This window comes from Palaemon carinicauda, chromosome 10, assembly GCF_036898095.1.
Source record: "Palaemon carinicauda isolate YSFRI2023 chromosome 10, ASM3689809v2, whole genome shotgun sequence".
Taxonomy (NCBI): domain Eukaryota; kingdom Metazoa; phylum Arthropoda; class Malacostraca; order Decapoda; family Palaemonidae; genus Palaemon; species Palaemon carinicauda.
The window spans coordinates 67,952,815-67,969,941 of NC_090734.1; the positions used below are offsets into that span (position 1 = coordinate 67,952,815).

At 38.4% G+C, this 17,127-nt stretch overlaps 1 protein-coding gene across 1 annotated transcript in view; it reads left to right on the forward strand.

The window, feature by feature from the left end:
* The first annotated feature begins 1,210 nt into the window (after positions 1-1,210).
* The window catches only part of LOC137648412 (beta-1,3-galactosyltransferase 5-like), a 53,223-nt gene continuing 37,306 nt past the window's right edge, over positions 1,211-17,127 (forward strand). The window contains exon 1 of the mRNA XM_068381335.1: positions 1,211-1,306. The gene's annotated coding sequence lies outside the window, so the exon portion shown is untranslated. The remainder of the gene's footprint in view (positions 1,307-17,127) is intronic.

Genomic DNA, 17,127 nt, shown 5'->3' on the forward strand with positions numbered 1-17,127 from the left:
GACAAAATTTTTCAAGAACAGTAACAACATTAGATTAGATATTTCATATATATAAAAAAAAAAAAAAAAAAAAAAAAAAAACAAGAGGAAGAGAAATAAGATAAAACAGTGTCCGAGGGCAGCATCAAGCAAGAGAACTCTAATCCAAGACAGTGAAAAGGCATTATGGCACTACTCAAGGGTAGAAAACATGGTTTGATTTTGGAATGTCCTCCTAGAAGAGCTGCTTGCCATAGCTAAAGCGTATCTTCTACCCTTACCAAGAGGAAAGTAGCCAATGAACAATTTCAATGGCATTGGTTGACCACTTGAGCGAAGAAGAATTGTTTGGTAATCTCAGTGTTGTCAGGTGTATGAGGACAGACGAGAATGTGGGAAGAATAGGCCAAACTATTCGGTGTATTTGTAAGGAAAAAAAAAAAAAAAAAAAAAAAAAAAAAAAAAAAAACCGTAGAGAGAGAGGGATCCATTTTAGTATTGTCTGACCTGTCAAAGAACTCAATAAATCAAGCGGTAGTATCTTGACGGAAAATCAGGAAAAAAAAATCTCATTAACTAAGAATATTAACTAATTACTGTGGTCAGAAGCTCTTCTAGAAGAAGGACACTTCAAAATCAAACCATTATTCTCTAGTCTTGGGTAGTGCCATAGCCTCTGTACCATGGTCTTTCACTGTCTTGGGTTAGAGTTCTCTTACTTAAGGGTACACTCGGGTACATTATTCTATCTTATTTCTCTTCTTTTTGTTTTGTTAGTTTTTATAGCTTATGTAAGAGAAATTTATCTTAATGTTACTGTTCTTAGAATATTTCATATTTCCTTGTTTTCTTTCCTCACTGGGCTATTTTCCCTGTTGGAGCCCCTATGTTTATAGCATCCTGCTTTTCCAACTAGGGTTGTAGCTTAGTAAGTAATAATAGCAGGTAATAATTATGATAATAATAATACAGTGGATTCATTTTCTCTCTTCCGTAGCCATATAGTGAAAGAAACAAGCTTCAGTTAGGCACACTTTTATGTTGTTAGCTAATAGTTTTGACATCAAACATTGCACGAGGGAGCGCAATTTGGGATGACGTTGCGTTCAGACGAGTGATCGAGCCAGACCAGACCTTCAGCATCAGCGGGTTTGGCATGCTCAGTTGTATCTTGTCTATCGTTGAGTTGGGATATGTATCCGAGGCGGAAGACCGCCCGTCACTCTTGCTAATTTCTCTCTCTCTCTCTCTCTCTCTCTCTCTCTCTCTCTCTCTCTCTCTCTCATTCCTGTCACAAACGTTTCAACGGAAGTAATACCTGTGCGAGGTAAGTCTAATTTTGGGATTTTTAGAATACGTACTTTAGTTTGTATTAGTTTTGTGGTTTTAATTCCGGGCTACTTTTGTATTGACTGATTATGGGAGTGATTTTCTTCAGCACAATTTAGCATTAAGAATAGAAATGATAACAAGAATGATACACAAAAATGTATAATTTCAATGAAATGTCTTTAACATGACTCCACACGCATTTTTATGTTTGGTAGGGAAACACAAGAAAATTCAAAGTGGTTCGACAACCATGTTCTGCAGATTTTTCATCAGAAGTGATGTCTTATCCTAAATATCATTTGTTGCACAGTACCTTCAATGCGTATAAGCTAGAAATAGCACAAAACTGACGAGACTGGCTTTGGTGAAATTGTTATTGAAAAACTAAAGATTAACTTTTCAGGTTATGCTATCCTAAAAAATCTTGAGCCGTTTGAGAAAAGAAGGAGGAACAGTTTTCCATTATAAAAAAGACATAATGTCTTTCGTCACCTAATTATCACAAAAAATAATGGGGGTTCCCTGTTAATAAATGGGAGTTATTGGTACGAGCGGTAGGCGATGTAGAAATAGTCTATTATATCTTGATATACAGTCTTTTATAATATATCAACAAATATCAAGAGAGCACTATGTGAATACAACTAACTAACTCGTTGAATGACTAAAACGAACGTAGGGAACATACCAGAATCATGCTGAAACATGTGAACCCTTTTACATGTAGGCTAAACAAACGATAAACTGGAAGGGTCACCGGCTCATTGTGGTTCTGGAAACATCCAGCACGGTCTGTGGGCAGTACGTATGTAGATCGTCAACATCCCTCCTTTTCTAAATTAGAATAAACTATTTCCACTGTAATTAACATCAAACTGTTATCTATTTATCGTCAAGATAAAATTCAAGTTTCTACAAAAAATCTTATAATTTACACTAGACTTGATCATTGATATAAGTTAACTGTGATCAGCCCCTTTTCAGAAATAGTGTTTCAGTCTTACTGATAGATTTTCCTGCTTGTCTTGCAAGTTTTAGGTTCCTCAGGCTTCTCTGCCTTGGACTTTCAAACCGATCGGTGGGTTGTCTTGCTAGGTGTAGCAGTTTCATTTCTGTTATTTTTCAGTATGCTGGAGTTGACTTTGGATTGGGTTCTGGATAAAATATTCCTGTTCTTGGTCTCAAATCAACTCAGTTTCTGACATAAGTTCCTCAATCCTGGCCTTGGATGAGATATTTTCCTTCACCTAGTTGTTTTATGATTTTGCATGCTTATCAAGATCTCTCAGTATTGCTATTCTTCCAGGACACATACTGATTAACACGAAGTTCTGGAAGCTCTTTAGCTCCCATGTTATATGACTTCTCTAGCGTTAACTTTCGCTGCATCTTGGGGTCGCTTATCTCCTCTTTCATCTGTTTCATGGGCAGATGAGTCACAATTTTCCTGCCAAACATTGCATCAGTAGGACTAACAGATTCTTGTCTTGACATACTTCTCTGCTCGAGAAGGGCAAGATACATTCTCGAACTTTTTTTAAACATTTCATCATTAAGTTCTTGAGAATTTTTACCGCAGCCTCGCCTTTTCAATTGTATTGCTGGTGATAAGGTGACGTTTAGTGGTCAATGATCCATTTTTTTATGAAGTTCTGGAATTTGTGACTAGTGAACTGTGAACCATTGTCACTCACTAAAGTCGTGGGTCCTCTGAATCTAGCACACATCTTTTCGATTCCAAGAGTAACATTTTTTAATGTTGGAGATTTCAGTTACTTGTACTCGATGAAATTGGTGCAGTAGTTGGCAACTATTGGATAGTCACGTCATTCAGGCTCAAATGAATTCCATCCCATCTTTTCCCAGGGTTGATTTGCAAACTCTTTATTGTTGGCTGGCTTCAGCTCTTGGTAACTTTGACACTCATTTGCCATTCTTTCAACTTCTTTGGGCATTCCAGGCCTATAAACAGTTTCTGTTGCTCGCCTCATCATTGTTTCTTCAGCATTGTGAGAAGCGTGTAGTAGCATTTTAATGACTGGGCGATAGCTTTTAGGTATAAAGATAATTTATACATCATATAATTTTCATGTGCTAATGTGTCTCGAAAATCAAAGAAAGTTTTGTCTTTATCTGCTACTTCATGTCTGAACTCAGACCATCCATGTAGGATATAATCTATCAGTTGTTGAGAGAGTTGACCATTTGCAGATGCCTCCTAGATTTCTTTCATCCTCTTGTCAGATACATCTTGCGGTGCAAATGGGCAGACTCTTGAATCTGGTGTAACCATCTACACTTTCAAATAAGGTTGCCCTAATGTAGTTGCCAGATATAACTTTCCTTTCATCCATAACAATAAACTTAAATCATAGCGAAAAGTTCTCATCATCAGTGATCGAACTTGCTTGAGAGCCTGACTCAGTGGTTTTGACAAAAGAACTTCAAATGTTTCCTGGTCATTGCGGATTATCACCTTTCCTCCAAAGGTATACTGATTAAACTTCTATAACCTGAATACTATTGTCAGAGCTTCTTTTTCGAGCTGAGACCATCCACGATTATTTGATTAGAGATTTCTTGAAGCATATTCTATTGGCCTTCTCTCCTAGAGTAGTACAGTTTTTAGGCCCATATCTGAACTATCTACTTAGAGAGCCAATTCTTTATCAAAATTGTAAATTGCACATAGAGGTGAAATGCAGATCTGTGTAAATCACTTGAAGGCTTGCTCACTTTCTTCAGACTAGACAAAATCAACCTTGTTCCTTAGCAACATATGTTTCAGCTCTAGGTTCTTAGCAGGGATTGGGGTGAAACGAGCTAAATACTGTACCAAACCACAGAGACGACAAACTCTGGTGATATCCTATGTATTCGGCATTTCCATAATCACTCAATCTTTTTCCTCACTGGCCTTAATATTTTCTGTCAATCTGTGCCCAAGAAATTAAATTTCACTTTCCTTCAGGTGCATTTTCTCTTGGTTTAAGATAATATCCTCCTCCTTGAATTGCTGTAGCAGGCTGTCAAAATTCATTGTATGATCCTTTACAGTTTCTTCGTAGGTGCTTCTATGTTCTAGCTACGCAAATAACACCATCCAAATCGATAGGTGTATGATGAAGATTCTTATGAACTTTTTTTTGAAATATCTCATTCCATACTTTTAAGGGTTGTGGCAGCCGAAGCAGTAACGTCGCTGACAGGTGAACGCCAGACTGGGGTTCGAGTACTCCTCAAACTAGTTAGTTCCTTTGGTTGCTGCAAACTCACCGTCCTTGTGAGCTAAGGTTGGGGGTTTGGGGGAACCTATAGGTCTATCTCCTGAGGCTTCAGCAGCCATTGCCTGGCCCTCCTTGGTCCTAGCTTGGGTAGAGAGAGGGCTTGGGTGCTAATCATATGTATATATGGACAGTCTCGAGGGCATTGTCCTGCTTGATAGGGCATTGTCACTGTCCTTGCCGGTGGCATTTATGAGGGGCTTTTAAACCTTTAAATGGAAGCCTTGTCCATCAAAATCTTTCCTAAGGTGTTATCATTGTCATTAGTTTTGAGGTTTCATTATCACGTTTTACATGCCTCTTTTACATGCTTCTTTTACATTATCTTTACTAAAAAGGTTTACGTTTAAGCTTTGGTAGAACATAGTCGAAAGTCAGTAGTCGAGGGTTCTCATTGTAGAGCTGTATTTAGTGGTTGAGGATCAATGCAAACTTATATTTTTACATTTAGCTTTCTAGCAACTGCCATTTGGGAACCCATTAAGTTAGTTCCTCTACTTGAATCAGGATTTTCTGTTTTGCCAGTTCACCTCCTATATAGAAATAGGGGTATTTCTGCATGGCAGGGCCTTTGGGCTTACTGTTTGGTCGACAGTCTAAATCACTTCACCAAGAAACCCTTAGCTTGACATTTACTTTGACGCTAGCAACTTGGAATTTTTCTTCATCTATTGTCACAAAGCCCATTTTCTTACAGGTATTTGCATCAAGGAGTTATTGCAGGGGATTACCGGCAACAGAAAATAACACTATATGACCTTCCTTACTGATAGGGTTAGTTACCAGGAGTTCTACCTATCCATAGCATTTTTCTTCTGCGTTATTCCACATGTAGAGTATTCTCTGCATTTTCTTCACTTGGTGTCTGTATTATTATTATTATTATTATTATTATTATTATTATTATTATTATTATTAGCTAAGCTACAACCCTATTCGGAAAACCAGGATGTTATTAGCCCAAGGGCTGCAACAAGGAAAATAGCCCAGTGAGGAGAGGATATAAGGAAACAGATAGAATAGTGTGCATGAGTGTACCCTCAAGCAAGAGAACTCTAAACCAAGATAGTGGAAGATCATGGTGCAAATGCTATGGCACTACTGAAGACTAGAGAACAATGGTTTGAATTTGGAGTGTCCTCCTAGAAGAGCTGCTTACCATAGCTAAATAGTTTCTTCTGCACTTACCAAGTATAAAATAGCCACTGAACAATTACAGTGCAGTAGTTAACCCCTTGCGTGAAGAAGAATTTTTCAGTTATCTAAGTGTTGTTAGGTGTATGAGGAAAGAGGAGAATGTGTAAAGAATATTATTATTATTATTATTATTATTATTATTATTATTATTATTATTATTATTATTATTATTATTATTATCATAACCCAGGATGCTATAAGCCCAATGGCTCCAGCAAGGAAAATAAGGAAATTAGGAAATAAATAAACTTCAAGAAAAGTAATGAACAATTGATATAAAATATTTTAATATCAGTAACATCATTGAAATAAATCTTTCATATATAAACTACAGAAACTTTAAAAAACAAGAGGAAGAGAAATAATATAGAATAGTGTGCCTGATTGTACCATCAAGCAAGAGAATCCTAATCGAAGACAGTGGAAGATCAATATTTTTATAATCTTTTATACTTAATCTCAAAATTTATCTAGAAAATCTTCTTACTACTACTATTTCGTATCCCAAAGAAAAATAAAAGACTTCCTTGTACATCCAGCAATGAATGGGTCTTCCAACTCTTCTATTGCCTTGTGGAACCCAATGAAAAGTTTGGTCAGATTTAGGGAGGCATTTCCTCCACAGCCAAAGATCTCGTTACTCCACCAGTTTGCTCATCCGCTTATACTTTTATTACCATTGGCAAACATGGATTGCTAGATATACCGCCTAGTACGGTATATATATTTATATAGCATATATATATATATATATATATATATATATATATATATATATATATATATATATATGTATATATATATATATATATATATATATATATATATATATATATATATATATATATATATATATATATGTATAACCCGATCTGGGTCATATTGGGGATCAATCAATTTAGGAAAACACGAATGGAGGGGGATTTCATGCACAAATAACCTTAAGTTTACATGGGCGCCCTTGATTATGATTATGTTATGTTACTAAGAAAAACCCTCAGAAAAAGGGTACTCGGTTCGGCATACATGTTGGCCCCTGCCCTTCCTTGCATGACACTCTATGGCCTCCAAAATAAGACCGACTCTCATATGTGTCCCTTTTTATAATAGTCCATACACCGGTGTCTCTGCCTGATCATGATTGGTTGTTTGACCCGAAAGTCCCATAACAACTAATTAGGAGAGGGTCTAGTAACGCTAAACCCAAGCTAACTTGTAACGGTCTTCTTTTGTAAGTGCCAAACCACAGCCTTACCGTTGTTCCCTTAACAAAGAGAAAAACCGTTGACACTTAACCAGGCCAGCCACGGCCGCCATGATTACGATCAGCACACACACACGTGTATATATATATATATATATATATATATATATATATATATATATATATATATATATATATATATATATATATATATATGTATATATATATAATATATATATATATATATATATATATATATATATATATATATATATATATATATATATATATATATATATTGCCAAACCGAAATTATATCGTGCTACGCGGTATATCTTAGCAATTCACATTTGCCAACGGTTATGCTGGTATAAGCAGATGAGCTACTTGGTGGAGTAATGAGAACTTTGGGTGTTGAGGAAATGCCCCCGTAAATCTAGATGAAGTCACTGGCAGCAGGGTGATGGATTGGGTTTAAGGTGAAAGACAAATTATCTCTTTAGCTTTTACTCTTGACACCTGGTGGTTGATCTTACTAGAATTAGTATGGACTTGCAGGAGTCACTTGCCTTAATTAGATAGGCACTGTACATCACAAGGAACTGGCTATCCTTTGATGTATCTAGCCAATGAATCCTCTATGGATTTAGTCAGTCATGGAAAGAGAAGATGACAGAATATCCCCCAGTCCTGGGCATAGCGGGGTGCTAAGAATCTCCCGTTTTATAAATACCAAAGAAAAATTGAAAATAGGTAATTGGAATGTTAGAACCATGAATCAGATTGGGAAGTTACAGCAAGTGGAGAGGGAATTAATGAAATATAGTTTGGATACCTTGGTCCTAAGTGAAATACGTTGTAAGGAGTTTGGTAAGGAAACTTTAGACCAAGACAATATAGATACATCTACTCAGGAAGATCAGATAGAGTTAGAAGAGAAGGGGTAGGAATGATGATGATACTAAGAGCAGAAAAGGCCTTAACCGAGTGGAGGGCTGTAAATAGTATATTGGTAGTAGCAAAGTTCAAATCAAAGCAGTGCAGTATGGGTATCATAGTTTGCTATGCTCCAACAAATTATTCCCCCAAAGAAAGGAAAGATGAATTCTATGATAGACTGCAGAGGGTAATAGACGAGATCCCTTAGAGAGATATGAAAATTATGATTGGCAACTTCAATGCTAAAGTTGGAAAAAATAATCAAGAGACAGAGAATGTGATGGGTGTCGAGTTTCTTGGTGAAGTTGCAAATGAAAGTGGAGCACATTTCATAAGTTTCTGTTCAGCAAACAATCTTGTCATTGGCGGTACTCTTTTTTAACACAAGAACCTCCACAAATATACATGGACTTTACCATGTGGCAATTACAAAAAACAGATAGATAATTTTACGAATAATAAAGAGAGAAGGAGGACTTAGAAATTTATGAAGCTATATAGGTGCAGATTATTGGTAGCGATCACCAGCTCCTCATTGCCACTCTGAAATTAAAACTGAAAGCACCCAACAGAAAGATGGATAGAATACCAAGGTTTGATATAAATAAGCTTTTTGAAGAAGAACACAGAGAAATATTTACAATTGAATGTACGAATCTATTTGCAGTCTTAGAGACCTTAAGAGACGAAGAACAGACAATGAAGAATGGTGTGATATCAAGAACATACATCAGTCATTGGTAGTGAAGTCTTGGGACACGCAATTACAAGGAGAAAGCCATGGATATCGAATGATACTTGGGATACTATAAAAAGGAGACAACGACAGAAATTTATTGTTGAAAGTTTTCGAGGAAGTAATGAAAATTACAAGGTAGAGCATGATAAGTATTCCAATATTGATAGTGAGGTCAAGAGAAAAGTCAGAAATGACCGGAGAGAATATTTAGACAGTAAAGCAGATGAGGCTATGGATGAAATTAAACATTTGTCGGTACATAGGAGTAGGTATTCATGGTCGTGGTCTACCAATACTAACATCACAGAGGAGGGTGGTTTTGGAGTCATTGAGGGTGAAGTCTTCCCAACAGAGGGATGCGCGGGATGTCCTACATGCTTGGTACTCAGGATCTTTTTGTTGGGCTACTGCCAAGGTGCTGTAATCCAATCGCAGGTGAATGAAGGCCGATATGTTTCATGACAGGGCCTTGGCAACAGGATTCATTTTCCCAGGGGTGTGTTGAAAGGTGCATTGTATTCAGCTACGGCAGAGAGATGTCGGCGTTGACTAGCGGACCATGTGTCAGACTTTTGAGTGAAGGTGTGCACCAGAGGCACATGGTCCGTGCAAATGACAAAGGGCGTACCTTCAAGGAAGTGGCAAAAGTGACAGACAGCCAAATGCACCACCAGAAATTCGCTGTCAAATGTAGAATACCCGGATTCCGCCTTGGACAGTTTTCTACTGAAGAGGGCCAGTGGACAGGGTGAGCTGTTGACCACTTGCTTGAGTACTGCACCAATAATGATGTCACTGACGTTGGTGGAGAGAAGGAGAGGGGCATGTGGCATGGGATAAGTGAGAGCAGAAGCAGTTCAGAGGGCATTCTTTGTGCAGCAGATGGCTGCTTCTTGAAGGGTACCCCACTTAAGGTCTTTTAGCTTCTCCTTGAAGGAGGCGTAGAGGGAGGCAAGAGTGGCGGCAATGGCTGGCAGGAACTGGTGATAATAGTTTATTCATGCTATTATGGATTAACGTAATTTCTTATTTGATTTTTATCAGCCTTGTTTCTACATTTATTGTGTTTTCCGAGTGCTTTGATGGAAAGAGACACCGGTGTTTACCAGTGAGGAACTCGTTTGCTTAAGTGAACAGTCGTAGCTCCAGGTTTCCAAGACACACTTCAGCAGCTGGCTTGTGGGGCTTTTACGAGGATTGCAACACCAACATTCAACGTCTATTAGCAGGTGCATTTCTGCCATCTGCGGTGTTTTGCTGTTCCTGTGTGTTCTCTTCTGCATCCCCATGGGTGACACAGAGATCCCGGCTTTGAGGTGGACTCAGGAGAGACACCCCCTTTGACGCATCCTCGCCATGGTCAGCTGCAGGAGCCTTGTAGCTCGTTGGAGTCATGTAGGGAGACAGCTGCCAGGTAGGAGCCATCCTTAACCTTTTTTGTTAGATTGGGACTCCATTTCCTCCCTTTTATGAGGGATCCTACGGAGCTTTACTCCCTATAGTAGCAAAGTGCTGTTGGAGCCGCTACCTTATTTGGAGCTGTGGGAGTTGTCTTTCTCCAGCCTGAAAGTGTGAGAAAATTTATGCATTTAGGGATTTTTTTTTCTTAGTTTTTAAGTATTTTTCTTTGACTCTCTCTAGTGGAGAGTGTGGTGTTTCCCTTCGGGGGATTTTATTAATTATCAATTGTGTGTTTCCTCATTTAAATGTTTGACTCTCCCTCGTTGAGATTGTGGGGAATTTTTGTCATTAATTATTTAAGTGTTAATTGGTAATTATCAGTTGTTAAGTGTTAGCTGTTAATTGTTAATTATAAGTTGTTAAATTATTAGGTAGTCACAAGGTTGGCTTTTCTAAAAATTGTTGTTAATAAATATTGTTATGTTTTCCCAAGTGTTTTCGTTACCACTGACCACCTTTATGTCAGATATAAAATCCATCACTGTCCTCTCTATTTGTACAATAAGAACTTGACCCACGACCCGATAAGGGTCGTGACACATGCCCAAGAATTCTTACAGTGATTTGATGGTCGAGGGTGTGGGACGTTCTGAACAGCTGTTAACTTCTCAGGGAGGGGGTGGATACCTTCAAGAGTGATGAAGTGCCCTAAGAAAAATGCTTTGTTGACAACAAATGCACACTTATCATACCAGACTACAAGGACATTCTTTGGAGGAAAAGAACACTAGTATGTCGTGTGTTTACCATACACAGAAGATGCCCTCTATGATACGTTGAAAAGTGGCTCCAGCTGAGCATGGAGAAAAGCTTCACTTTGTGCAAGTAGGAGGTATTGTCAGTGATGTTGGGGAGGGGTTAGTGATCCGCTTCTATTTTCATGTAATCCCCACAAGGGTGCAGCAAGCCATCCTCCTAAAGGATGATGTGTAAGGGTGATGACTATGGGCTTGAGACCTTTGGCAAAGTCCCATTTCTTCCATTTCAGTGAACGTTTGTTTAGCGGCTGCCAAACGATCTGGGACCAGATGCCTGAATCTGGCAAACACTGAGGGTTCTGTTGTGTTGATATGGTGATAAATACTGTGTTTGGCAGGAACCGTGGTCATTTGGCGAAGTTCAGGACGGAAGACTTCCGAGTACGACGTGTGAAGGTGGCTGTAGGCCTCCGTAGGTACACTGATGTGGAGTGCAAGGTCAGAGGTGGGGGGGGGGGGGGGGGAGGGGTTGAAGAGATATTGATGAGTATGAGTCTGTATTAAGTAATCGCCGATGCCCCACATCAACTAGGAGGTGGAAATGTGCGAGAAAATCCTCACTGAGTAGTGCCAATGTTACATCGGTAATGAGGAATTTCCAATGGTATTTGGAGCTCCTAAACAATAGTGTGAGTTTCTTGTACCCGTGGATGAGGATCTCAGATCCATTGGAAGCTGTCAGGTGGACGTCAATAGTTTTAGAATGACTACACTGTATCCTGGAGAGTGATTTTGATAGAAGGGAATGACAAACACCAGTGTTTACCAAAAACAGCACATCCGCATCTGTATCATGCAAAAAGAAAAGATTAGTTACATGGGAGGCCATCACCACAAGCGATGGCCTACTTACAGTTTTTTTGGCAACTGACTACCGTGTGCACATTTCTTTGCAGGAGCCCTGAATCTGGAGTGGTAGTAGCAGAACTGTGGCAGATGGATCTCAGTGAATGGCAGCAGAGGTCGTTGGTTGGGGCGTGAGCAAGGGATGGCATATGTGAGTGGGGGGGGGGGGGGGGGGAGTTTGTTGCCACTCCGGCATGTCATGGTGCTGATGTCTGTGTCTCACTGCACTCAAGTCAGCTTCGGTCAGTGTTGAGTAATTGTTCTTTCATCAGGAGGGGAGGCATTGATGAAGGTCTTGAAGGTGGGGAATTGGCTGTCCATAAGGGCATCGACTTTGGTTATCATGTCCTTCATGGGTAACGTAACGACATCAGAGATGGCAGTGAATACAGGTTTCGGTTAGGCTTTGCACCCATAGAGCACTAAGTAGGTTCAATTCCTAAGGAGAGCCATCTGCGGCAGGTTGCAAGTGAGCGAAGCCTTTTGGTCCTGCAACGGATGTTAAAAGAGCTGAAAAAACTTTGGGTATATGGGCAATTGGCAGGGGTGAGTACTGCTCAAGGAGGTATTTTTTAGGCATTATATGCTATTGGGCCCAACTGGACATATCCGGGAAATTGCCATCGGGGATTGCAGCGAGGACATAGTCTGCTTTGGTGCTTGAGTGAGTCACGCCTTTGATACGAAACTGAACTTCAGCGGGCTGGAATTGAGCAAACACTTCTCTGTTGGTGAAGGGTGGCAGTTTCAACGATGTTGCATGGCTCGCATAGTCAGGATCGGTGGGTGGCATCGTAATAAGGGTTTGGCGTATCAGTTGGCCAAAAAAAAAAAAAAAAAAAAAAGGTGGTGAGGGGCTGATCACTCCAATGCTCACCAATGTGCGAAGTAGTTGATAGGTGCTAACAAAGAGCTGGGGGGAATACAAGTAAAGTTTAATCAACAGATAACGAGCTTATAAACAAGCTGTTACAAGCAAGAATGTCACAAAATTCAAGCAAACTAAAACTTGTAATTGCAAGCTTAAACAGATTGTTCTATTATCAGTGTGGGAGAGAGTGAGAGATGAAAAAGCAATAGCATTACAATGTATGAGTATGTATGAAACAATTGCAGTGCAAAAGTATTTGCTTTATTAGCATCAACGTATTTCATGTAGGAATCTTCGTATCTAGGTTGTTTCTTCAGATTCTCAGCTTTGAGCCTTTGGTGAAAGAAACCGTGATTATTCACCCTCATTTAAATCATCACTACAGCACCGTTTCCAATATACTACTATGTATTTATTAAGTGACTATTGATCTGTGCTAGCATTAGAATTTCGTTTATATAAGTTCAGCAAAATATAAGATTGATACATTTAATGATATTTTAAACGTTACAATAAGATGAAAATAGAAAGGTAAATGGAAAATATTAAAAAATTTCAGACATCCTTTGACTATTATAAAGGAAATTGAGTGAGTATATGCTTGAATTTATTTACATACATACATAAAAACATACACACAGACATGCACCGTCACAGAGACCACCCGTTGTGCAAGCCAGGATGTCAGGACTGCTTAGCTGGTCATCTCTGGGATATAACACTTCCGTGGAAGAACGCTTATATTTTTATGTCGAAGGGCATCCCATTCTATCATTTCCCACTTTACTTTAACCCCGCTTCCTGCTTGATGGGAGAGTGTATGCTCAATGTTGGCCTTTGCAGCTTAAGCTATTATGAGTCTTCCATAGTTACTCTACCTACAAACGATCTGGGTTCCAGCAATCAGTTCATTCAGGGAGGGTGTTCTGTCGTGGATATCAATGTAATATTTATGCATGCCCCCCTGATTTCTGTGGGCCAGAATGTTGAGGTATTGTGTCTGATGTCTTTTCTGTGAGATTTAAACATTCTATCTGGGCATGAAAATTTGTAAACTATGTTTGTACACTTCCTGCAATCCTCTGGGTGGGGTACAGTTCCACATCACCAGGGCTTTTACTAGGTTTGACTTGATATAGAATTTAAGATGTACTCTCTGGTGAAGGGTTTTCAGGGTTACACTTTGATTGATGATTTCCTGCAAGGTACAGGTTTCATCTTCATAAGCCAATATATAGTTAAAGAGAGGGTAGATAATTAGGTTCTTTTTGCCAGGTTCTGTCATTTTGGAATTGAATTTCATTAAATTTCTTTTTCATAGCTCTTCTAACATGGTGTTAGGATAACTGTTACTGGTTAGTAGTTGTCGAATTCGGTTTAGTTTAGCATCTATATCTTCCCAAGATGTGCTATGTATGGATGTTCTTTTGAGGTAAGCACTCGTTACTGACTTTAGTGTGCTTTAGACTTTAGAACATTCACCTCCTGCATTTAGGCATCTTCCTATGATGGTTGATTTTGTTTACAGGCTATTGTCATTTTGTGCTGGTCAAACTGCTGTATTTTGCTCTATCGTGCACACCTAGGCAGCTATTTCTTGATTAATGAGATCCCGTTTCTCAGATATACCTTTAAAGGTTTAAAGGCCAATCATGAATGGAAGAGGCAGGGGATAGTGGCATTGCCGTAGCAAGCAGGACAATGTCCTAGAGACTGACCCTAGTACATATGATCAGCTCTCAATCCCCCTATCCACCCAACCTAGGATCAAGAACAGGTAGGCAATGGCTGCTGATGACTCAGCAAGTAGACCTATAGGCTCTACCCAGACCCCCAATCCTTACCTCACAAGGACGGTGAGGTCGCACTAGACCAAAGGAACTAAGGAGTCTGAGCAGGCAAGGACGTTACCAACAGGCCACCACAACCTGATTACTCTATTCAGTCATTCCTTGCTAGGTTTCACCAAATGCTTTGAACTGCATACTCTTGACATTACCCTTAATCCTCCATTCTTTACACAGTGAAAACATTTTGATTCATGTTTTGCTAGTGTTGAACCTTTTACCACCTTTAAATCTGTATATATATATATATATATATATATATATATATATATATATATATATATATATATATATATATATATATATATGTATATATATATATATATATATATATATATATATATATATATATATATATATATATATATATATATATATATATCACAGGAAGTAACTATACAGGAGAGGGGATTCCCAGTCTCCTCGTCCCGTCCCATTTAGTCTCCTCTCATGACAAGCAGGAATACGTTGGTGCTATTCTAATTGTTGTTAAACCCCCTGAGCCCCCTTGTCAGGCAAAGAGGAATGGTGAGAAAAATATCCTATTTTCTTTCTTTTTTGGCTACCTATCAAAATTGGGGAAAGTGTCATGGTATACAGCATATATATATATATATATATATATATATATATATATATATATATATATATATATATATATATATATATATATATATATATGTGTGTATATATATATATATTATTACTATCCGAGCTACAACCCTAGTTGGAAAAGCAAGATGCTATAAGCCCAGGGGCTCCAATAGGGAAAAATAGCCTAGTGAGGAAAGGAAATAAGGAAATAAATAAATGAAGAGAACAAATTAACAATCAATCATTCTAAAAAAAGTAACAACGTCAAAACAGATATGTCATATATAAACTATTAACAACTTCAAAAACAAATATGTCATAAATAAACTATAAAAAGACTCATGTCCGCCTGGTCAACAAAAAAGCATTTGCTCCAACTTTGAACTTTTGAAGTCCTACTGATTCAACTACCCGATTAGGAAGATCATTCCACAACTTGGTAACCGCTGGAATAAAACTTCTAGAGTACTGCGTAGTATTGAGCCTCATGATGGAGAAGGCCTGGCTATTAGAATTAACTGCCTGCCTAGTATTACAAACAGGATAGAATTGTCCAGGGAGATCTGAATGTAAAGGATGATCAGAGTTATGAAAAATCTTATGCAACATGCATAATGAACTAATTGAACGACAGTGCCAAAGATTAATATCCAGATCAGGAATAAGAAATTTAATAGACCGTAAGTTTCTGTCCAACAAATTAAGATGAGAATCAGCAGCTGAACTCCAGACAGGAGAACAATACTCAAAACAAGGTAGAATGAAAGAATTAAAACACTTCTTAAGAATAGATTGATCACCGAAAATCTTAAAAGACTTTCTCAATAAGCCTATTTTTTTTGTGCAATTGAAGAAGACACAGACCTTATATGTTTCTCAAAAGTAAATTTGCTGTCGAGAATCACACCTAAAATTTTGAAAGAGTCATACAAATTTAAAGAAACATTATCAATACTGAGATCCGGATGTTGAGGAGCCACCGTCCTTGACCTACTTACAATCATACTTTGAGTTTTGTTAGGATTCAACTTCATACCCCATAATTTGCACCATGCACTAATTCTAGCTAAATCTCTATTAAGGGATTCACAACCCCAGATCTACATTCAGGGGATGGAATTGATGCAAAGAGAGTAGCATTATCTGCATATGCAACAAGCTTGTTTTCTAGGCCAAACCACATGTCATGTGTATATAGTAGGAAAAGTAATGGGCCAAGAACACTACCCTGTGGAACACCGGGTATCACATTCCTAAACTCACTATGGTGCCCGTCAACAACTCTTTGAGATCTATTACTTAAAAAATCAATAATAATGCTAAGAAACGACCCACCCACTCCCAACTGTTTCAGTTTGAAAACAAGGGCCTCATGATTAACACGGTCAAAGACAGCACTAAAATCAAGGCCAATCATACGAACTTCCCGATCACAATCAAGGGATTTCTGTACAGCATTAGAGATTGTAAGAAGGGCATCACATGCTCCAAGGCCTTTACGAAAACCAAATTGCAAACTAGGGAGTAGATGATTACCTTCAGCAAACCTATTAAGACGTTTTGCCAGAAGACGTTCAAAAACTTTAGATAATATGGGAGTTATGGAAATTGGGCGGTAATCAGTGGGACTTGAGCTACCACAAACACATTTACATAGAAGAGTAACATTACCAATTCTCCAACAAGTGCTAAAAGCTCCTCTTCTTGCTAACTTGCGCAAAATAACAGATAACTTTGGAGCCAAGAAAGCTGCTGTCTTTACATAAAACAAAGGAAAAATACCATTTGGGTCTACACCTCCGTAAGCATCAAGGTCCATCAACAGAGCTTTAATCTTACAAGATCAAAAAGCTAAACTAGTTAGTTTAGCCTCAGGAAAAAGGAATGAGGAAGTTCAAGTTTTTCATTACTCTGTTTACTGTCAAAAACCTCAGCCAAAAGGGTTGCCTTTTCCTTTGGACAGTGAGTGACTGAGCCATCTGGTTTAAGTAAATGAGGAACTGTTGCATCTACACCAAAGAGTGCAGATTTAAGGGTTAACCACCATTTATGTTCCTGAGTTGTACCAGAAAGGGT